Below are 24366 nucleotides of genomic sequence, written 5' to 3'. Positions count from 1 at the left end.
AAAGCACAAATAAACTCACGTTTTTTAGCCCATAAACCAATCAAATTGCGTCAAAACGGGTTATGATGCAATTTTGCGCGGTCCGACCTAATCATTATTTTTATTACTAATTATTATTATATATTAAAATCTAATTATTAAAATAGTAATATTAATTTACTTCTTCGATATTATTGTATGTTATTATATAATCATCATCAAGTATTAATTATCATCATAAAGGTTAATATATTAATACAAATAATATTAAATATTTATTATTAATTATCATTATTACCATTAATTATGATTATTATTAATAATAATTTATGATTATTAATATTATTTATTTATAACTATCATTTAAAAATATCCAAAAATACTGTTATTATTATTCATTATTATTATAATAATAATTTAATGTTCATATTATTATTGTTTAAATATTAATTATATATTTATTACATTCAAATTCAGTTTAATTCAATTCAATTCAATTCAGTTTAGTTCAGTTCAGTTCAGTTGAGCTCAGTTCAGTTCAGTTCAATTATTTTATGCCGAAGAGAACATGCCCTTATAACATGACAGGACCGGATACGAAAAATATGAGTTAGTGTTGAGGATTCCTAACCCGTTTCATTAAATAGATTTACGTCTTACTGAATGAGCTTAGGTTAGTATTCAATTTTCCTACACGAAAGTAACACGCTTTAACCCGTTTAACACAATTACCACAAATGTAGGATATTAATATAGAAAATCAATTTGAAATTACAAAAAAAGAGCTTAACACGACGCTAACCGAACACGGAAAAAGCGGGTTAGTGTTGAGATATCTCAACACGTTTAATTTAACTGGTCAACACATACCACACATTTATTAAATAGGTTGGGTTAGTGTCAATGGTTGTTCAACCCGTTTATATATGACACAGACATGACGCGGACAATACCTTTTTCTCTTTTCTAATTGTTGTATTAGGTGTCTGGTTATCCTTGAAGGTTAAGTAGCTCATTTGTTTGGCTTATAGTAGTGATTAAAATTTAAGAGAGTAACGAGTTTAAAAGATATACTACTTCTTACGTTTCATAATAAGTGAAATACTTATTATTTTAGAAAGTTTCAAAATAAGTGAAACATACCTTAAATAGAAAGAAGAAAGTGACAAAATGATAAGAGTATCCATCACAAACTTGTGTGGTTTGCTTTTCTCTCTCCTGCTTTTGATAATTTAAAGGGTATATATGACTTTTGGGCTTCTGAAAGTGATATTTATTAAATTTTTGTGCCAAATTTCTATATTGTACTTATCTCTATTATATAAGCCAAGGGAGGAGGTGTGGTGTCCTTTTTTGAAGTGACTAAAATACCCTTAATGATCTAATTAATGGAATGAAAAAAATTACAAAAGCAAATCATTTAAAAATTCTCATTCCAACTTGCCATTTAAATCAAGTTTAAAATGGTATATGCATCAAATACTTCAATCAAAAATTAAATGGACAAAATATTTTTACCGTATAAAAAAAGATGGCATACATAACATGCACATGAAAAGTCTGAACATTCACTACCTTTGATACTCTTTAATTTAGTTAAACCAACTCATTATTTTTGTTCTTTTGGTCCAATGATCATTCACAAAAAATTAATGTTAACAATCACTCACAACCTTTTTATTTTTTTACATTAGCGAATTAATATATCTAAATTCATCTAACTGTTGAATTTTTCACATTTAAGTTTAATCATAAATAAAGTACGAATGGAGTATCTAATAGAATAACAAATTTTGAAATTAACGCACGCATCGCGTGCATATGAAGGCTAGTATTATGGAACGAAGGAAATATTATTAATTATGTTTAATAACTTTGGAGAAAGAGGACTCAATCTCTACTTAAATTAGAATTTTTTTTACTTTTTAGAAAATGGAGGGAATAATGATTTTCAAGAAACATAATCTATTGGTATCGCAAATAAAAGATTATATTGATATTTTGCTAATATTGGTCCCATGTATCTCTTATTAATTGACGAAAATGTATGCACATAAAAGCTATTGAAAGACAATTACAAAGAGAACTTTAATTAATCGGGAAAGTGATTGATCTTGAGGCTTTGCTTTAGATCCTCATGATCCCATCCCTACCTATTATAATTCGTAATCTAAGCAAGTGCCATAAATGAACTAAAAACATTCCAAAAATAATAAAAATAAATAACGCAAAAGATTAGGTAACTCTTAAAATTTGACCAAAAGAATTATTTCCCAAGGGGGAACACCATATCTAAGCCGGCACCTACCCACTAATAATTTATTTATTTATTATAAGAAACTGTGGCAAAATTTCCAATTTCCTTCGTTGACATTCACATAAGAATTCATGGAAAATTATATAGCGTGTCATGTACAACTTTTCATGTCTCCATCTATTTCTACATCGCATGATGCATATATATAAATATCCACCAACATATATACACCAACTCTATCGCTTTTAACTTGTTATGAATTAGTCACAAATCACAATACACATACTCTCTCTTTCTCTTTTACACTCAACCAATCCTTGTTTCTCTTCCCATAATGGCTACTTCATCAACTTCCAAACACAAACAACTTCACCTTGTCATAACCATATTCATCATACTCATCATAAGCTCGTGTGCCGCGGCTCGAACGGCCAATATGATGGTGGCATCGCCTAGAACAACAACCCATTCTTTTGTCTTGAAGCATCTAAGGAGGACGCACGACGCCGTGGCTCGGAGGCTTGTGTTTAATTTTCTTCCTAGGGGACGACGTATACCGCCTTCTGGTCCATCAAAACGGCACAATTCGGTGGTTGATTCTGTTCATAACTAACAAAAACATCAAAGCATCAACTTGCTCATCATATTTACTAGGTTTTTAGTCATCATATAAAGGTTTATTCTTTTCTTGTTTATTTAACTTGGATGGATTTCTTGTTTCTTTTTTATTTTTATATAAAATATATAAAGATTTTTGCCCTCTATGGAAGGAACAAGGGGTAAAACACAACAAGATCGGATCATCGGACCATGTAGAGCCGACTTCTTCCACCATATCAGCCCTCTTTAGAATTTTTCTTCTTCTTTTTACTATTTTTGGTTTATAATTATAGCTATATACTCCTACACACATTATATTGTACATGACTCTTTTGTCTTCTTTTTGAGATAAAAAGTTTTACTTATTGGTCCAACAATTATTGTATAGTTTCTGTTGTCTCCAATGCAACAATTATGAAGCATTTATTCAAATACAGAATGTATTATACTTTAGAGGTTCAGCTTTCCGTCGAAAAAATAATTAAGGATCTATCAATTTGGAGTGCTACAAAGGAGGCCCCTCACAAAGCAGGGTTACCATTCCTTAAAAGCACTCAAACTTCTATCAAACCCAGGAGTATCAGTATACGGTATATGATTAGTTTAAAATTGTGAATCTTGGAGAATATCAGTATACAGTTTTTTTTTTCTTTTGTTAAAGTAAAAGGGAATCTGCAAGAGATTCTAAGCAGTAATTATTTTTTCAATTAATTTGTGTTTTTTTTTTTTACCCTTTTCGCTTCTTTATAAGGTCACCCTTTTGGCTCTAATGATCTAAGCAGTATCACTTTGTGCATATCCTTGACGTTCATCCTGGTCAATTGGTCATAATTGTAAAATTATTGTTGCAGAAAAGGTAATTTCCATCGTTGTTATTTAATCCACGAAACTACCTATTTTTCCTGATCTCTGACTTCAAAAATGAAACTTGAAGCATTCTAAAAGCCAAAAGCTTAGGATCTTCAACAACTCTAGCTAACTGTGTATGACTTATCAACGTAGTCATTCAACATTGAAGTTGTACTTTGTGGACTACTGATGTGTTAGCCTCCTTTATTTTATCCTAAATAAATACTATGACATAACCTAAACATCATGTTCACATCAAAATTAAAACTTATTAAATGCAATTCCATGCTTTTTTTTTTTGACTAAGCATTCTGTGCTTTAGTATATAGGAACTCTGACCATGGATTAATATCCATTTAAAAATCTGAGGTTATGCAAGTGATGATGATTTACAAAATCTTTGTCCATGTTTTTGTCCATTCAGACTATAATTTCTGTGCACAGTTTTTATATTTATTGTTGGTTAAAGGAAGAAGAAATATAATTAGTTTATGGAATAAAGTTGCATAGTAAAAGAGGTATAGCTTTTGATGTGTTATTTATCTTGGGTAATGATACATACAACCTTAGACTTTAGAGTGGTATATAAGCATTAAATACATTTCCTAAAATGGTATTAAGTTGTGAATTTATATCACAATCACGCGTCAATCGATGTAATTAATGTTTGAATATTACTTAGAATTTCCCTCTTTTAGGTTTTAAGTGCAGCCCTTAGGGTTGTATTTATCATTTTTCATTTATCTTATATTTATTTCTTTTTGCTTGCTAATGAAGTGGGCAGGGATTGAGTCAGGCTCGGTCCTGACCTTTTTGGAACCCTAGGCAAAATAAGAGATTGGGGCCCTTAAGAAAACACAATTTATACTAGAGCAAATTAAAAAAAATATGACATTATTTCTATTGGAACATCAAATAAATCAAACACAAAAATTCAGAAATTCAAATGACAGAAATACAAAATTGAGAATACAAAATACTCAAATCATATTATAGACAATAGAAAGGAATAACAACACCTTGAACAAGTCAATACGACAACGATAATCCGACAGGCGGCGCGGCATCGGCACTACAGCAGCGCGAACAAAGGCTTAACAGCCGCTAGATATAGGACAACAAGCGCCAAGTGATGAAGCAAATTGGCGATTGTGATGGGCTCCGGCAGGTGGCAACCACCGACGACCTTTCGACCGTCGCTGAGTCAGGCGTTAGTATCGAAATCAAAAATTATAATTGAAACTCGAAACTCACTTCCAAATCAGAATAAAAAAAATTCCCAAAAACCTTACTCATATTCTTAATTTCACAATATCTTAATAATTTCACTTGATTGAGACTAAATCTTATGAGTATTGCATTATAGAAATCCAATTCCTTCGTATTTAAATTGTAGAAAAAAATTCTCGTTGCCATATTAAAGGGAAATTTAACAGCTATTTTTTTGGGAAATAAGAAAAATTTCAACGAGTTTAATGGAGATTATAGAAAATTTTGGAAATTAAAAGAAGATTTTAATGTGGATCTTGGAAAGAGAGAGAGAGAGAGGAGTGAAGAACTGAAGAGGAGGAGAAGACGAGGAGTTTCCTTAGACGCGTGAGAATCGAGATTAATTAGTTTTTCTTTTTCTATTTTAAAACTTAGAGGATTGTGCCCCTTTAAGCCTTAGGCCCTTGGCCTTTTCCCCTCCAAATACCCCTTAGGGTCGGGCCTGGATCGAGTTGTACTTTAGGAAACTACGCAACCTAAATGAAACTACATAATTCCTCACGTGATTGACTATTTCCCTATTTTGTCTAATTTTTGAAAAGGAAGGTACAATATATAGAACAATAGAGTGAGAGTATGAAGTTGTAAAGGTTGTCTATCTCCCTGAAAAGGACTTAGGTCACTTCCTCAGGATAGTTTGTGTCTATTCAGGTTATGCTACTGGGAGGAAGTTGTTCCGGCGTTGGAACGATGGTGGACCTCACAGATGTCCATCAATAATTGTGGGGAGTCCGAGACTAGCTAGAAGGCTACAAGAGAACAAATGTAAACTACCCTCGGGGGATGTGAGGAAACCCCCACCGACATTCAAGTCAGTACATGTCCGTTAAGGAATTAGAGAGAATAGAGGGAGAGAAAGTAGTGTTTAGAACATACCTACATAATAGTATCATTTGGCTATTTATACAAGTATTGTTCATCACAGGGTATGTAATATGTTGACACGTATACGATTGAGATGAGTCTGACTAGAGGGAAGATTTCGATCCATATTTTGTCCTTTTCGCTGGCTGCGAGTGCCATCTCGGACCACCATTAAGAATGGCTTGGTTCACCACGATGAGGTCGCGTCCTAGAAGTTTCATGACGGACAACATGACTCGTGTCTGGCAGCAGACTTGGGTGCTGCCCATACAACTCCCCCATCATTGGGATCGTGACTGTCATTGATGTTACATTGCGGACGTGAGTAAACTTTTCCTGTTGGTTACTTGTTTCATGCTACCACGTGTTGGCTTGGGGAGAAGTACATATCTTAAAAAGCGTAATCATTATTTTTTTTCTAGAATCTTGCTCGTTTTCTTTCTTTTTTATTAGGGTGACCTTGGTAGTCAACACTAGGCACGCATCTGGGAGAGCAGCTAATGAGTCGCTTCATCCTGAGCGTCCGTTTCAATAATTATAAGGTGAAATCAATTAATTTTTTTCTGTTTTTGACTAGTAAGAGACATTTACCTTATTAAATTAAACTTATCTTAGACCTTCAAAAATATGAACAACTAGTAAAAGGATAAGAGATGGTTGAGCCCACGGAGAGACTAATAAACTTCCTGAACTCAAAGTTTAACTAAGAAATTGTTTATAAACTGTTGAGGGTCGCAAGGGAAAGGGTATTATGGCACGCGAGAATTATCCGTCGAGTTAGAATGCTCCTGAAGCAGGTTGGCTGAAGGTTAATACTGATGCGGGTGAACTGGGAGGGCTGGGCATGGGTGTGGGCGTGGCTTGTCGGGTCTCGAATGGCGAGTTGGTGGGATGTGCAACTATTCATTCGCCAGCGAGGTGGGAGGCGCGGGTTGTTGAAGCTAAGGTTGTGTTTGAAGGCATGAAGGTGGCGAAACTGATGGGCTATTCGCATGTGGTGGTGGAGTCGGATTGTTTGACTGTGGTTCAAGCTTTGAAAAAAGTAATCGGGGTCTAGTGACTTCCACCCTATATTAGGGGATATTTTTAGCTTGCTTCCATGTTTTGTGTCCGTTGTATGGTCATTTGTTAAACGTTCGGGAAATAGGGTTGCACATGAGTTAGCTCACTTTCATCCTGTGGAAGGTGGCCAATGTGTGTGGAGGTGTGAGTTTCCGAAGTCTATTGTTTCTTTGGCTTATGAAGATTCAATAGTAACCCTTTTGAGGGTCCCTTTCAAAAAAACAGTTTAACTAAGAAAAATACTATTCACATACATAAGCGAGATTAGACAACTATTTACCTATCTCTATTACATAAGGGAAGGGGGGAGCACGGTGTCCTTTTTTGAACTGACTATTTTGCCCCCCTTTCCTTTCTAAATTACAAAATACTTGCTTGATTAGCTTCTACTTGATTAGCTTATATGAGGAAAATTAAAGTTTCCTCTTATTATAACTTTATATATAGAAATAAAATACCTGCTTGATTAGCTTCTACTTTCACTGATCAACAAATATGTTTCATGTTATTATCATTGACGACTACACATACATAGCTTTTTATGCACGCGATGCGTGCGATGACATTTTTAGGCCTAATTATTTCTAAGTAGTAAACAAAAAGAAAATGCAAGTTAGTATTTAAGTTCACCTCCATTTTGTAGAAATAAGATTCTTTGAACTACAATCAAATATTATTTAAAAACACTTTAATAAATAAGTATAAATAATGAACAAATAACGGTATTTTATTTCTATAAAATGCTTTGCAAAAATCATTTCATGCGAAATCAGATTGTGTATGAAAAATTTGAAATTTCATTTCACCTATAATTGAAAATCAAAGTGTTCAAATTTTGAAAAGGAGAAAAATTAAAAACGACCATTTCATGCAAAATCAGATTGTGTATGAAAAACTTAAATTTCCTTTCAAATATAATTGAAACTCAAAGTGTGAACATTTAGAAAAGGAGAAAAAATTAAAATGATGAAAATTCTTAAATATCATGTGAAATCAGAATTTAGAAGTTAGACAAGGAAAAAAACTAAAATTGTATTATACTTTTCGGTTACAATTTTGGGATCATAGAGAAATTACTGAAATCCATATAAAAAACTATTATAAATTACAAAAATGAATAAAACCAAAAAAAAAGAACATGACGATATTTAGTAAAGAACATCATACTGATTATAAAAGAACATGCGCATATAAGACTTGAGAAACAAAAAAACTATTCAAAATCACAAAAATGAATGACAACAGAAAAAGAACATGGAAGAATCTTATTCACAAAATAGAGGTGAACTTACATACTAACTTGCATTTTCAGTTTGTTTACTACTTAGTATTAGGCCTAAAAATATCATCGCACGCATCGCGTGCACAAAAGGCTAGTATACATAGATTTGGGGGGATTTAAGATAATACAAACTATTAGAACAAAGTAAAAATAAGACTAATCTACTATCTACAAGTGATGACAAGCAAAACTAATTTGGTTTATAATTACTTAGACAAATTTAGACTTTTAAACCTGATAATAGACATACTTCGGATAACTTCGTAATTAAAAAGAGACTAAGATAGCAAAATCTCCCTATCCTTCCTTACTTTTAAACAATAATAAATGATAACACGTTTATATACGCATTTTTATGTGATATATTTGTGTGTTTCCATCATATTTTTCTCATATATTTAATCTCTTAGAGCTATTATTCTTTACTTTTCGCTATTGCTCTTTTCGGGTGTATTTGTTTTGTTTTTGTAGGATTATGGCGTTTATTGAAGTTGATTGGAATTTGCACGAAAGCTTGGATGATTGCGGAGCATTCAAATGGATTGATAGCTCAATCCTTCGATGATTTTGAAGACCTATTGCAACATGGCGTTGGTAACCATTAATTACCGTGCCTGAGAAGCTACGAATTAAACTTTTGATAGCAAAAGCAAAAAAAAAAAAAAAAACAGCATAAACCGCCACCCTTTGGCGGTCCTTTCAAGCTTACCGCAAGGCAATGGCGGTCTCCAATTTCAATATTACGTAATCGTAGTTTTAGAGTGTTTTAGGAATCCAAATCATTGTCAAACTCCTTGTATTTGGATAGATATAAATAGGTTTTGGATAGAAATTGAAGTTGGGGGGGGGGGATTTTGGGAGAAAAATCACGTGAGATTGAGGGGATTGAGTTTCTTCCTCGGTTGTTCAAGTTTCATCACGCCATTCTTCATTATTTCCTCAAGTATTTGTTTTCAACATTCACGTTTTCAATTTCATCTATTAAGTCAAGTATTATTTTCTCTTCTCTATTCTATTTATTATTATTGTTAATCATGCTTTCTTTTAATCTTTATTTTGTTTATTCAATCATCATGTGTGAGTAGTTTTATAGTCTAGGGTCAGGTTGAACTCTAACATGAATTGATACATGTTTAATTCCCAATTCCCAAACCTTGATTAATTTGTAATTCATTTATTTTAGGGTTGGTTTTAATTATCAATATATGACTAGAAATAGTATATATTGAATGTGATTATTTTTGCAAAGAAAGTTGGATCTTAATCGAATTTAGAACCCTAATTTATTTAAGATAAAGGAAATCATCACGAAAGTAGTTGATGGAATTTATTAGGATGTTAGGATGCTATGTTTAAAGTCCTTAATTTGCATGACTCCATGAAAATAGGTACGATTGCATTGTTAGGGAAGCTATTGATTGATCGAAAGAAATCCTTAGTATTCCATCCTATGAGTTATCTATTAGTTAATTAAGGGAAAAAGGATTATTTGTGGCATTAATTCGTGTTAGTGGGGATACTTAAACCTAGATGTCTTTAGTTCTTGATTCACTCTTGATAATTTCATTTTGCTTTAGTTATTTAGATTAGTTCATCATCACTTGTTTTGATTACTTGCTTAGTATTAATTAGAGTCAATTTAACGAGTTTGAATCAGTTAGTCTCTTGGAATTCGACCTTTACTTGCCCGACTACATTAGTTAGGAGGAATAGTTAGGTTATTTTTGTTAGGTACGTGACACACCTTTCATTAAACTAGGTCAATATTGATTCGAAACTATCATATTAATTGCAAATATGATCGCAACTTACAACAATTAAAAACTAGAAGCATTGAATACTAGAAGGGCATCATTAATCCTAGCCTAATTAAACCCAAAGAAGTTCAAGTTGACCAGATGCAATTATACTTAAGATTAAGTTAGAACTATATTCACATGCCCTTCAGATAACCTAATTGCTACTTGGTATTATATGATTTGAACTAGGCCTAAACCATATAATTAGTGGAAAATTCAATCAAATACACAATATGATAGCAAATCATGTAAATAATATATCAAATTAAGAGCAAGTATATAATTTAAATACCAAATAATCATGAAGTCATCTAAAGTATAAACTATCAAAATATGGCAATCATCCAAATTAATCTAAGATACAATCAAATAATTTTTTAAACATGGAATATCAAAAACAAAGAAAAGAATAGATAAAAAGACTCATTCGACGTGAGTAGCCGCTCCGAATTGTTGCTTGGCCGAGCATCGTCATCCATCCAACTCTTATCTTTGATCTCGCCTCCATGTCCCTTCTAACTTTTTGGGTTCTGCCTTCATATGGAAATAGAGCTACCAAGATATAATTTATACTGATTTTTTTACCTCTAGAAACATAAGAAACAAGGAGATTAATCCCCTTGCTGATAAAATCAAATTCCGAGATAAGCCCATCTCATTATGTGTATCAACAAGAGGGAAAATTCTATCCTCTTCATTTTTCTTTCTTTTATGTTGTTGGATGTGAGGAATTGACTTTGGCTTGCTGTTGCTAGAATAATAAACTCAATAGGAAAGGTATAGGAGTTTAGGAACATGCCCTTTCCTGGGGCTGGGCAGGAGGGGTGTCTGCTCAGGGCCCAAGGGAAGAAAGCCCAAAATCATTAAAGCTTCTACTATGAATATTTTTTTATGGGAACTTTCAATTCAAAAGAAAACGTTTATAATAGTATAACTTCATCTTCTTCAATCTTCCTTCATTAATTACATCCCTATTCAATTCCCTTTTCCTTAAGGCTCCGTTTGGTAGGGCGTAAAACGTTTTCCTGGAAAACCATTTTCCTCTATTTTCAGTTTTACATTGTTTGGTTGATAAAGGAGTGTAAAACCATTTTCCCTTGGAGTAAAATTACACTCCCAATGATGGAAAACCATTTTCCCTTCAAAATGAAGGGAAAACTATTTTCCTTATCTCACTCACACACTCTTCTCACTACCTCCTTACTTTTCCTCTCATATGTCTTTCATTTTCATTATTTTTCTTACATGGAACCAAACAACGGAAAACTAATTTTGGAATTGTGTTTTCCATTGTAAATTATTTTCCATGAAAATCATTTTACACTGAAAATGTTTTATGCCCTACCAAACGGAGCCGGAACCAAACACCGGAAGACTAATTTTGGAATTGTGTTTTCCATGAAAATCATTTTACACTGAAAATATTTTACGCCCTACCAAACGGAGCATAAATCTCTTAAAATTGTTTTATCTTCTCCAATTACCGAATTAAATTTTGGAAAGATTTCAAGATTAAATTAAACTCTTTAAATTAACCCTTCTATTCACATTTCCATATTCTGAAATCTGAACCCTCTTTAATATTTCGTTCCTAATTAATCTTCGCATTTGAAGATGGTTTCCCAATTCTCCCATAAATGGTTGTTTTGTATTAAAACTTTATAATGGGCTTATATCTCTATTATATAAGCCAAGGGAGGAGGTGTGGTGTCCTCTTTTGAAGTGACTAAAATATCCTTAATGATCTAATTAATGGAATGAAAAAAATTACAAAAGCAAATCATTTAAAAATTCTCATTCCAACTTGCCATTTAAAACAAGTTTAAAATGGTATATGCATCAAATACTTCAATCAAAAATTAAATGGACAAAATATTTATACCTTATAAAAAAGATGGCATACATAACGTGCACATGAAAAGTCTGAACATTCACTACCTTTGATACTCTTTAATTTAGTTAAACCAACTCATTATTTTTGTTCTTTCTGTTCAATATACATTCACAAAAAATTAATGTTAACAATCACTCACAACCTTTTTATTTTTTTACATTAGCGAATTAATATATCTAAATCCATCTAACTGTTGAATTTTTCACATTTAAGTTTAATCATAAATAAAGTACGAATGGAATATCTATAGAATAACAAATTTTGAAATTAACGCACGCATCGCGTGCATATGAAGACTAGTAACATATAAATTAAGCTCCTTCTATAAATATTCTATCTCACTAATTACCATTTTTTTCTTGTTGTTTTTCCTCAGAATTATTGGGTTCGAAAACTTGATAATTTGACAAAATTTGGGTGTTTCTCTATTTGGATTTTACTCCACTATCTGCTGTCGAATTCCTAATTTTTGGCAGACAAAGATCAAAGGTGTGAAAAAAAAATCATCTGAAATATGGGTACTTTATCTTCAGCAATTTGGGTAATTTTTTTGTGTTCTTGCTAATTTTCCTGTTTTTAGATGAATTTTACCTAAATTAAATGAAACTGGTTTAGTTATGTAATTTTTTTTCTATAAATTTGCAAATGAGTAATTGATAATATTTTTGTAGTTAGTAGTATGTATAACTTACTTATTAATTTAGTTACATTGATGATTGATTTACTTGGATTTATTGAATATTTTCGAGATAATTTGTTATTTACTTGGCTTTGTTTTTTATTATCATTTTTTCTGGATATTAAAAGTTCCAAATGACTTGAGAATGTTGATGCAAATCATTTGTTAGTGTGAAATCCAACTGTAAGTATTGATAAGTTGAAACAAAAAAATTTGCAGAATGTGAGTTAAACGTACTATTTTTGTTCTCTGATTAATGTATATTGTATAGTACAAATCTACGTTCTTTGCCCAAAGAACAGAAGGGGGAATTTTATTTATTCCAACATGTAACTTTCTATTTTTCATATTTTCCATTATAGAATGCTCGAAGAAACTGTTTTCTATAAGTTTTAGGAAGAGGTTGTTTTTTTTAGAACTTAATATTTTAAGTCATGTACTCATATTATGTTGAATAATTTTTTTGTTTTTATTAAAATATATTCAAATCATAAAAAATGATAAGAGGCCTATTTTTAAATTTTGTCGAGGGTCTATGAAATATCAGCGACGGGGCTGTTTAGGAACTTGGTGTAGAAACCCACGTGACATTACAAAATTACATAGGCTTTGACTCATCTTTTTTTTTTTCTTCTTTCTTTTGATCCTCCTTTGTTCATATGTACTTGTAGAGTACCTATAATAAAGATAATATGCAATTTAAGCTAATTATTCTATAAAATATAATATTGATATAAATAACCCAATGTAATAAAAGTAGGCAAAAATATAAAAATAATATGTATATAAAGGATAAACATCAAGCTAAAATTATGGAGTAAAAATATAACATATTACATGCTTATCAAATTCCCCCACACTTAGCTTTTGATCTCCCTCGAACAAAACACTATTGAAATATAGACAAGGCTATACTAGGAAAGCAATAAACCTAACTCACTTTCATAGGAATCACGATTGCACTTAGCATGTGCAACAAGCCATTTAAACCCCTAGGCTACCCTATTGAACGAGTAAGGTCTCATGAGGATTTTCAAATGGCATACCCACAAAGCCTCATTAACATAGGTTTCCGAACCAATTAGCAAATATGGATATTAGAATGACATTAATAATGAAACTAAATGCAAGACCTAATATACCACCTCAATTTTCTTTGTAGGATATAACTAAATTAGATAAGTACACTACAAGAAAGTAAACCATTTTAAGTTAGTCAGAAAAACATGGGGAAAATGTTAGTGGAGATGTCATACTCTTAGGGTTTAAACAATCAAACTATCAAATCTCATAATACTTCATAAACTAATTGTTATCTTAACAACTTAAAAATATCTAGCATGAATCCACACTTGTATGCGTATCAAGGTCAATAAATAGACCCTCACAGGTATAAATAAAACAATCACCTCTCATGTGTTTGGGGTTGAATAATATTCACTCAAACCTATAACCAAGTCGACTCAAAATGAAGTATATTTCTTTAAACTTGACTACACTAGTAGAATAATTGCTTATTGCTGCGGTTTTACCCATATACAGCAATATATAACGTAAAAAAAAAGAAAAATATAAAATAATCATATTGCTGCCGTTTCGGCTGAAAACACGCAACAATATGGTTTGAACGAATTTTATTTGAAATTTTTTAACTATTTGACCAAACATATTGCTGCGGTTTCTGGCAAGAACCGCATCAATATATTAAAATAATATAAAAAGTTATTATTTGAACCTTTTCTGCGGTTCCTACAAAAAACGCAGCAATAGGCTTTTTAAAATTAATAATGAAAGAATTCCACCTAGGGTTTTAAACACTCCTTCTTCCTCTCTCTCTTCCTCTCACTCGCGCCTCTCACTCACGGGTTCACGCCTCTTTAGTTCTCTTCCCCTCTCTCTCTCCTCCTCTCTTCCTCTCGACCACGACCGTTCGTTCGCCATTGTTTCAACCACGACCGTTCGTCCGCTAGAGCTTCAACCACGACCGTCCGTTCCTCCGCCAAAGTCAACCGTTGGTTCGTCGCTCGCAAACCTTCTTCGTCGTTCGCAGACCCTTTGTCGTCACTTGCAGACCGTTCGACGGCTTAGGTAACCGATGGGTCTTTCGTTCATTTGTTCGTCCTTCGGTTGTTCGTTCATCTTCATCGGCCGTTCATCTTCGTCCTTCGTTTGATCTGCTTTGTTCCTTTTTTTTCGTTTCCTTTTTTTTCGTATTTTTTCCTTTTTTTAAGATCTATATGTAGATTTTTGGTTTTAGATTTTTTTTTTTTGATTTTTTTCGTTTTTTAGATGTGTATGTAGATTTTTTGTTTTAGGTTTTTTTTTTTTTGATTTTTTTTTGTTTTTTTAAATCGGTTTCTTATTTTTTTTAATATACTTTTGTTTTATTATATTTTTTTAATTAGTCAGTTAGTTGTTTGTTTTGGTATTATACTATTGATTTTTTTATACTATGCCTTAAATATATTGTAATAATATATTTCAATTTTTATTTCTTATATTTTTGAATTTTGTATAATAATTTTTTGTCATTAGTTTCAATCAGTAGTGTTTTATTTTCTTTTAGCCTTTTAGTCTTTCAAATTTGATGGCAAAATGCAAAAAAAAAAAAAAAAATTACCTGTACTAGTACCTATTGCTGCGGTTTTCTCAAGAAACTGCAGCAACATGCCTATTTTTTATTATTAAATACAACATATTGCTGCGTTTTGTTCCGAAAATTGCAGCAATATGCTTTATAAATCTGATATAAAATAAATATATTGTTGCGGTTTTACCTAGAAACCGCAACAATATATTAATTACCTATATATTGCTGCTGCCCCCTTAATTGGTGCGCGGTCAAAACAGCCGCAATAGGCCACTTAATGACCGCATCAATAAGCATTTATTCTACTAGGGCTATCGTCTGAATTCTCCACTTTGAGTATAACAAAATAGATAAAGATCAAAAGGTCTTTTAAATGGTTGTAACGTGGCTAAGGCTAAAGGGTAGGGATAAGATTTAGGAATGTGGAGTTAATTAGAACTCTCAAGGGAGCAGAAATACATGAGTTAAGATGTTCCCGTCACAACAAACTCCATTTACATCAAAAAAAATCATACTCCAATTTTTTTTCGAGATTATTTACCCTATGCTTCACAAGTAATGCAATGACGACACTTATATGGAAATTTCGTAGAATTTTCACCTTTCTATGAGTTTCAAGCATTTATTTTCTAAATTATTTCTTTTATTTTAATTTATGCAATAATTTTTTTTCAATTTCACAAACCCTTGTTTTCTTCTTTTTCTGCTTTTTTCTACTTTTTTTAATATGTTTCTACTATAACTCAAATTTACAATACTTACTCAATATAATAACTCCCCTTAATCAAGCTTGGGTATAACATGTAGGAGGCACAGGTTTGTAATGTATGGTTAGCAAATAAACACGAATTTATTTTAAGGCTCAAAAGGGATTAAACAAAGGGAAATATTATATGAAAGAAAATCTCTAAGGCTAAAAAAAAAATACAAAGGATCCCTAAATCATTTCTTCATAGCATTTGTCACAAAAGTCTCAAAGAGTACCAAGTCAAGTTCAAGAGCGACCCTTCATTGAGGAACTATCACGCAAGAAATGATGAGACTGATATGGATGTGTCATTCTAATAGGCTCAGAAGCTTACAAGGTTTTATCTATTTATCTAGTCAGCTTATTTAAGAGAACAAAGATATTTTCTTTTCTTCAATTATATTATGAATCTCTCAAGTTTGATTATTATATTCCAATTATATAACATTCCCAAAACCTTTTATTTCGAAATTTTTTATTTTACCTAAAAAACAAGTTAGATTAGAGTTTCTTATCAACTTATTAATAGTCATTCCTTAAGAGGTGGAAATCCTAAATTAACTTTAATAATTCTAAAACTAATGCAAACACAACACATTTTTTTTAAAAAAATTGAATTAAATAACAGAACAAAAAACAAATAAAACTACTATGCAACTGCAATAGAACAACGTGACATCTATAACCTGTAACCCAGCATCTTATTTCCAGCAATCATGCACAAGTTTTAATTATATATATTCTCTATACAAAACCAACTATACCATAAGATCGTATAAGGATGTATCTCCCTCACACTTACATTTTTCATTGTCCCCAATGAAAAAAAAAAATTGAGGAAAGAATGAAAAATCTACACAAGTTTAGGAACTTTGGTTGGGAACTGACTTAGAAACGTACTTAAGAACACCTAACCCTATTTCGTTGTTGAGCGCTTAATTTATTTTCGGCAAATAATAATAAAATATAATTCCTAGTTAAGTTTGGCCTAGATCCACTATTTTAGGGAATTAGTTAGGAAAAGATTTTAAATATTTTATTTTAATTGAAAAAGATACTATTTTTTTTAAAATATTGTCTTTTTATTTTAAATAAATCAAACGATTTTCTTTTCAAAATTAAATCTGATTTTCGGATACATTTTAAAAAAATTGAAAATATATTCTCCTAAATTAATTTATTTAAAAATGGATACATATACATACATATATACACGCGCGCGCGCCCACCCACCCACCCACCCACCCACCCACCCCCACACACACACACCACACACACACACACACACACACACACACACACACACAACACACACCACACACACACACCAACAACACACACACACACACACAACACACACACACACACACACACACACACACACACACACACACACACACATATATATGTAGAGGAGGGCTCTTGTCAGAACACCTCCTCTATGTGAAAACGCTTTTTTATGTGAGAATAAATCTGGACCTTTGGATCTAATCTAATCTAACCATTCTAAATACACTTATGAGTAATGGCATTTTTGTAATTTAGTTTAATCCTTACCCCCTTCCTCCCCACCCCTTTCACGCTACTTTTTTTTTCCTGTCTCTAAAGTTTTGCACATCTTCTCTTTCTCTCTCCTCCATATCGTCGTTCATGGAGTTTTTGTTCTTCAAAGTTTTAGTTCGATTACTTGCGGATTCCACACTATTTTTTCGAGAATTCAACAAGTATTATTCGAAATTTTCATCATCTATCATATACCATCATAAGCACCTAAACGATAAACGACAACATAAATCCAAATAAAACACATTATATATATTTAGGCCATTAGTGGTTTCTAGGTTTGAGTGAAAGTGTGTTGGTTACTATGACGCAACAGAGGGTCACCATGATATGAAAATAGTAAATATTATTTTTTTCTTGACTAATTTCTTTAAACATGTTATAGATGAGTTATTATGATATAACACATGGTCATCATGATATTTTCTCATAATTTTGCAAGCTTACTTGCTCACAGGTCCGGCCCTGGGCCAGGGAAGGCGGGGCGCCCGCCCAGGGCCCCTAAATCAAAATTAGTTAAAGATCATTATTTTCATCTTCTCATCAGTAGATGGGTAGTGGGCTAGTGGCGCAGCCGGTTTGAAATTTTGCTTCTAGTTTAGTTACTAGGACTTTGGGAGTGCGAGATTCAAGGATCAAATCCCATGACCATATTTTTTCTTGCCTTAAATGTTGTTCTCCATATTACTTGCCTTAAATTTTATTCTTCTTATTACTTTCGTTCTTTTAGATTTTTTTTACTAGATTTTAGATTCCCTTTTCACAATGACCTGGACTTGTTATTATTTATTTTTAACCCATACTTCTCTTGCCATCTTCTATTGATTATCAAAAACCATAAATCCTAATCTTTAACTTTCAATCTACCACATATTAAAAGTTTTGCACATAATATTTCATTTTTTTTGGAAAAAGGAGTATGATTTTTATATCCTTTAGACCTTCATATTTGCAAATAGTTGATCTTGTTACCCTTGGCAACAAACATGTCTAAACCATTTCACATAGTATGTCTTCGGATAACCCAAAGTGTCGATAGTTAGCTCTCGATCTTCAAGTCAAAAAACAACGTCGATGAAGACGCGTAGGTGCACTATTACGTGGTAGAGATTGTAACTTTCCAAGAATTTCCCAATTTGCACTCAACAATGCTACTTTGCTTATTTCTTTATGCTATCAATTTTCTAGTCTTTACCAACTTAAATCTATATGTTTGCATTATGATATTACATGTACTACTTTATATCATAACAATAAAATAAAAAAATTATAGCCTTTAAAGTGATAATAATGGATATACTTGTATATATTATGGTTACCCTAAATTTATGTAAACTATTTTAGAGTAACATAATATTATATGTGATAAAAGTTATTGCATTGCGAGAGACAAAATATAATACTTATACCTTTTTTTTACACTAATGAATAAGTAAGATATCAATGGTCAAAGTAGTATGCTAGAAGATACAAAAGTCAAAGTGGACAACAAATTTCAGTTTCAATTTTAATTGTTGATTGATATTTGTAATTATATTTGATTTCTAATGTTTATTTTAATACATTTGATAATAAAGTGCATTAAGCTTTAAATTTAATTTTGTTTTTCGAAATTGTGATTTTATTCATCAAGATACTGTTTGATCTAGTTTTTACAGATTAATAGATATTAATCATGTGAGTTGAGATTTTTTTGGCTTAAGAAATAACTGATGAGTTAATATTCAATTATTTGTTATCCTATAAGCATTTATATTTTTCTTAAATTTCGATGTGTTAGGGGGCCCTTTTTTTTTTTTTTTTTTGCCCTGGGCCCAATAATATTCATGAACAACCCTGCTTGCTCAATGTCGTTTTCTTGTTTCTCTTGGTAACCTACGGATGAGATTCATTCTCACATAAAAAAGTGTTCTCACATAGGGACCTATTCTCACTGGATCCCAACCCTATATATAAGGAAACATTCAAGACATGTCTAATTATATACCTAGAGAAAGTTGAGGTCACTCTAATTATCAAGAATAATCTGGAACAACTAAGCTTTATAATAACATAGACCATTACCAACTCATGTATTTGAAAAACATTTACTACTCGAAGTATGTATACTAGCATGAACGTAATTCAGATAATTCTTTTTTTTTTTTTGACAAATGGTAATAAAGAGGGAGAGACAAAGCTTCTTTTTCCTAGCTTTGCCAGCTAGGGAATGGGCTTTTAAAATTCCTTCTCTTGGGACTTTAATACATGAAATAAAATCTATCGAATCGCTTAGAATAATGATCCGTTCTACAATATTCCTTATGGCTGGGTCAGCTTTTCCCGGGGCTTTGAGAGCAGAAATTATTTCCTGGCTATCCGTTTTGATGAAGATCGCTTTACTTTCCGGATGTTAGCAGAATAGCAGTTAATACAGTGAAGAATAGCCATTGCTTCCGTTTGGATTGGTTTTGTTGCAAGAACAGGGATCACCTCCCAACTGTTATGATTTCCTTTGTTAAACCATGCCACTGCAGCCTTCCACCGATCCTTCTCGTTACATTTTTTCCAAGCCCTATCAACTTGGAAACTTTCTATTGATTTCCCTTTAATCGTTCCTCGCGTCCAAACATGAGGTAGATCCGCCTTATGATTCTTATGATTGATAGTTTCCGACATTGAAGTTCTCGAAGCCCGGGCTTGTTTTTGTCTTAGTTTGAATTCTTCGAATATGACCATGATTCTCCTCGGGTTCGGAGTGGAAAGCTTGAAAATTATTTCATTGCGGTGCATCCAGATTGCCCACAAGGTGATAATGAATGACTCCACGTTTTCCTCCTTGTTTTCCTCATGGGTTTCTACGTCTTTCTTGTGCATGATTTTGATGAAGTTCATGATCCAAGCGCCTATTTTGATATGAGCGCCCATTAGAGGTTTGATGCCCATAGTTACCATCCATATTCTATTGGAGAATTGACAATCTCGAAAGAGATGCTCCAAGGATTCTGGTTCAGTTTGACAGAATTTGCATTCCTTGACAACCTGAATTTTGCGTTTTCTTAGATTGAGAGAGGTTGGAATTGCTCGATTTATCACTTTCCAGATGAAAATTTTCCATTTCGGACAAATGTTGAGCTGCCATAGGATCTTCCAAAAGTCTTCCTTATTGGTTACAACTGGGTTTGACATAGCTTGGAGCTCTCTATACCCTGACTTGACTGAGTAGTAACCTTTATTAATTTTCCCCCAGAAGTAAGAGTCTTCTCTTGGTGCTTAAGGGAGAGTGTATGCTAGAATGTCTTTTGTTGTTTTCCTTTTGAATTTACTCCAGATAATATGGGCTTTCCACTGACCATTGCTTATGAGATCAGAAACTAGGAAGAGCGAGTTTGATGATGGATTTTTTAGTTCCGTTTCGCTGAGAATTTCATCACCGACCCATTTATCCTTGAAGACGTGAGTTTCATTCCCATTCCCTATTCTTTTCCTGAAGCCTTGACTAACCGAGGAAGAAGCCTTGCATAGGCTTTTAAATGTGAGGGAAGAAGTAATTGGAATTTTGTTGGCTATACCCGCAGATAAGGGATCCATTTTATATTTGGCTAAGTATAATTTCTTGATGAGAGAGGAATTCGAATTGTAGATTCTCCAAGCTTGGCTAACAAGCAATGCTTTATTCATAATCAAGGTATTTCTGAGCCCTAGCCCCCATCCTTTTTGTGCCTTTCTAATAGACTTCTCTTTCGCCAATAAATTAGTCTTCTATCAATGGAAGAAGTCCACTAGAATTTTAGAAGGGTTGAGTCAATTATTCTAGAAGTTTTTGAGGGGAGAAGATAGATAGATAAAATGTGGGAGGCCATTGATCATAGAATAGTATTGATAAGAATGAGTCTAGCAGCTAGAGATAGGTGAATGAACTTCCATGAATGGATTTTCGCTTGGATATTTGTGACAAATGACTGGAAAGCTGATGTATTTCTCCCATCGACTTGAATTGGACAGCCAAGGTATTTCGTTACTGTGTTGGAGTTCCTCATGCACAGTGGTTTTCTCATTAGATAAATGAATCTTCTAGGGGTGTTAGGGGTGAATAGGATAGTTGATTTTTCGAAGTTGATCATCTCCCCAGATTTCTCACAGAAAGAAGAGAGGATTTCCTTAAGTTTCCAGCAGACACGTGGGATGGCTTTGAAGAAGAACAAAGCGTCGTCTGCGAAAAATAAATGAGATAGGGAGGGGGCTGACCTTGCAATCTTGATGCCATGAATTCATTTGTTCCTTTGGGCCGCTAACAAATTTGTAGAGAGGACTTCCATGCATAGGATAAAGAGGTACGAGGACAGGGGATCCCCTTGTCTTAGCCCAACCTCAGGCTTAAAGAACTTTGTTGGCTCTCCATTGACTAGGGGTGAATACGTAGAAGTTGACAGACATTCCTGAATCCAGTTTATCCAGATAGTTGGGAATTTCATCTTAGTTAGCACTGCAATCACGAAATCCCATCTGATTCTATCATAGGCCTTACTCAAATCAATCTTCATGACTCCTGCGTAGAGATTCCCTTTCTTTCTTTTTTTAATCCAATCCATAACCTCATGTGCAATAAGACAGTTATCCACCATTTGTCTACCTGGGATGAAGGCGTTTTGGAATTCCCCTACCAAATCCCCTAGGATGAATTTCAACCTACTGACCAGAGTTTTGGAGATGATTTTATATGTAGTATTGCACAAACTTATGGGTCTGAAGCTTCCCACTGTCTCTGGTCTTTCCGTTTTAGGGATGAGGGTGATGAAAGTTTTGTTAGCTCTTTAAGGAGGTGGCCATTATTAAGAAAGGAGAGCACAAAATGACAGGTGCTTTCTCCTATCATTTCCCAGTTGTGCTAGAAGAAGATAAGGGGGATACCGTCAGGGCCAGGAAATTAAAAGGTTTAGGGCTGAAAGCAGCTGAACGAACCTCATCCTCTGTGAATGGGAGAGTAATAATTTCTAGGTCGTTATCTGATAGGGAAGGCAGGTGGTCAAAAATTGGATCATTCTGATCGATGACCTGAGCGGACGGGTCCCTGCTTAAGAGGTCCTTATAGTAGTTGAAGAAAACATCCTTTTTCTCCTGGGGGTTGTCAATCCATACTCCGTCTTTAATTTATTTTTAATTTCTCTGATTTCATTCTTAGCCCCTCTCATTTTCACGCTCTTATAGAAGAAGGAGGTGGTGCTATCCCCAAAAGTGTCCCATTTAGATTTGGATCTTTGTCTCCAGTGTTCCCATTTCGAATCCACCTCAGTTTTGATCCTTTTAGTGGCCTTTATACTGCCGACTGCCTTATCAATGTCATCTATCAAAGTTTGGGCTTTGGTAGCTTCTTCCTGGATATCGGCCCAATCAACTTCATGATTTTTCTTATGGGCAAGGCACCAACTCTTTGCTTCGTATAAAAAGTGTCCTAGTTTCCTTTGCAACTGGAATGGTCTTGACCCCTGGGTTCTTTCGCTCCAAATTAGCTTAATTTTTTCATGTATCTTTGGGTTCTTCAGACACCAGCTTTCTAATTTATAAGGTCTTTTCCTCTTGATTTTAGGCGGATGGGAGTTGAAGATAATGGGACTGTGGTCTGACAGTAGAATTGGGAGGTTTCTAACAGAGGAGTTCGGGAATTTGTCCTTCCATAGAGTCTTGCAGAAAGCTTTATCTAGTTTTTCCATTATTGTGTCCTTTCCCTCCCTATTATTGCTCCATGTGAAGTTGACTCCGTGAGATTGGATTTCTAGCAGTCCGTTTTCGTGTTTCCAGTTCACAAACTTTCTTACTCTGTTCATGCGATTGTTCCCTCCCAACTTATGTTTCTATTTTTCTATTTGGTTGAAATCTCCTATCAGCAACCAACTACCGTCATTATTGTTGAGGATTGCAGAAATAGACTCCCAAACTAGGTGTCTTTCCTGTAGAACAGGGGAGCCATAAACAAAGCCGATGTAACATTCATAGCCAGAGTTAAGAACTATTTTACATGCTATGAAGTTTTTGGAGGAGGAAATAACAGAAACTACCAGGCTCCTAGACCAACAAAGAAATAGGCCTCCACTATTGTTATCGGAGTCAATCCCCGTACAACCTTTAAAACCCCACCTATTGAAAATTGGTTCAAGGTCTACAACATTACACTTGGTTTCCGATAAAAAGATAAAATCTCATATACTACTACTAGTCAAATTCGAGATGAAAGAGTGAAAAGGCGAGGAATTTGAACTCAATCCTCTACAGTTCCAGCTGAGAATGTTCATTTGTTCTCTAAAGGCTGCATGTGGCCAGCCGCGCCCTTGTCGGATGGGGATGAGTTAAGGTCATCCTGTCCCAAACCAAATACGAGGACCCCCTTTCCCTTGTTCTCCTTCTGTATTTTCTTCCTCTTGCTTTCCTGGTAGAAATCCTTGAAGGCTTTTGCTGGCGGAGAGAGATTGAGATCTGGGAGCTTCCCTGGATCACTCGAAGAGTTTTTAGCAAGGCTTAGAGCTAAGAAGCCACAAGGTGCCCAATTGTGGACTCGTTCACTATCTGCTCTCCTTCTCTTAACTGTTTTTTTTTTTTTTGGAAAGTATGGATAGTATGGATCTTCCTGAAGTTTGAATTTTGTGGGAGGGTTGATGCTTTGGTTAGGGGTTTTGTTCAGGTCTTCTTTCGCATCCATTGAGTCACTAGAATCCTCTTCTGGGAATTCTAAGAGAGCTAAGAAAAAGGTAGTAAGTGAGTCGGGTGAATTTGGTGGAGGGTTGGGGGTAAGGAACTGGGTCAAACCCTTTGAGGAGCTGACTTTGGAGGGAGAGAGGTATTTCGAGGCCCAGCTAGTAGTGACTTGCCCCTCCTGGGCCTTTGGGAACAGCTGGGCCAATTTTTCCTTGTGGTGGGCCTGGTTTCTCGAAATGAACTCTTTGACTACTTGGCCCAA

This window comes from Beta vulgaris, chromosome 6, assembly GCF_026745355.1.
Source record: "Beta vulgaris subsp. vulgaris cultivar EL10 chromosome 6, EL10.2, whole genome shotgun sequence".
NCBI classification, from domain to species: domain Eukaryota; kingdom Viridiplantae; phylum Streptophyta; class Magnoliopsida; order Caryophyllales; family Amaranthaceae; genus Beta; species Beta vulgaris.
This window is presented reverse-complemented; position numbering follows the sequence as displayed.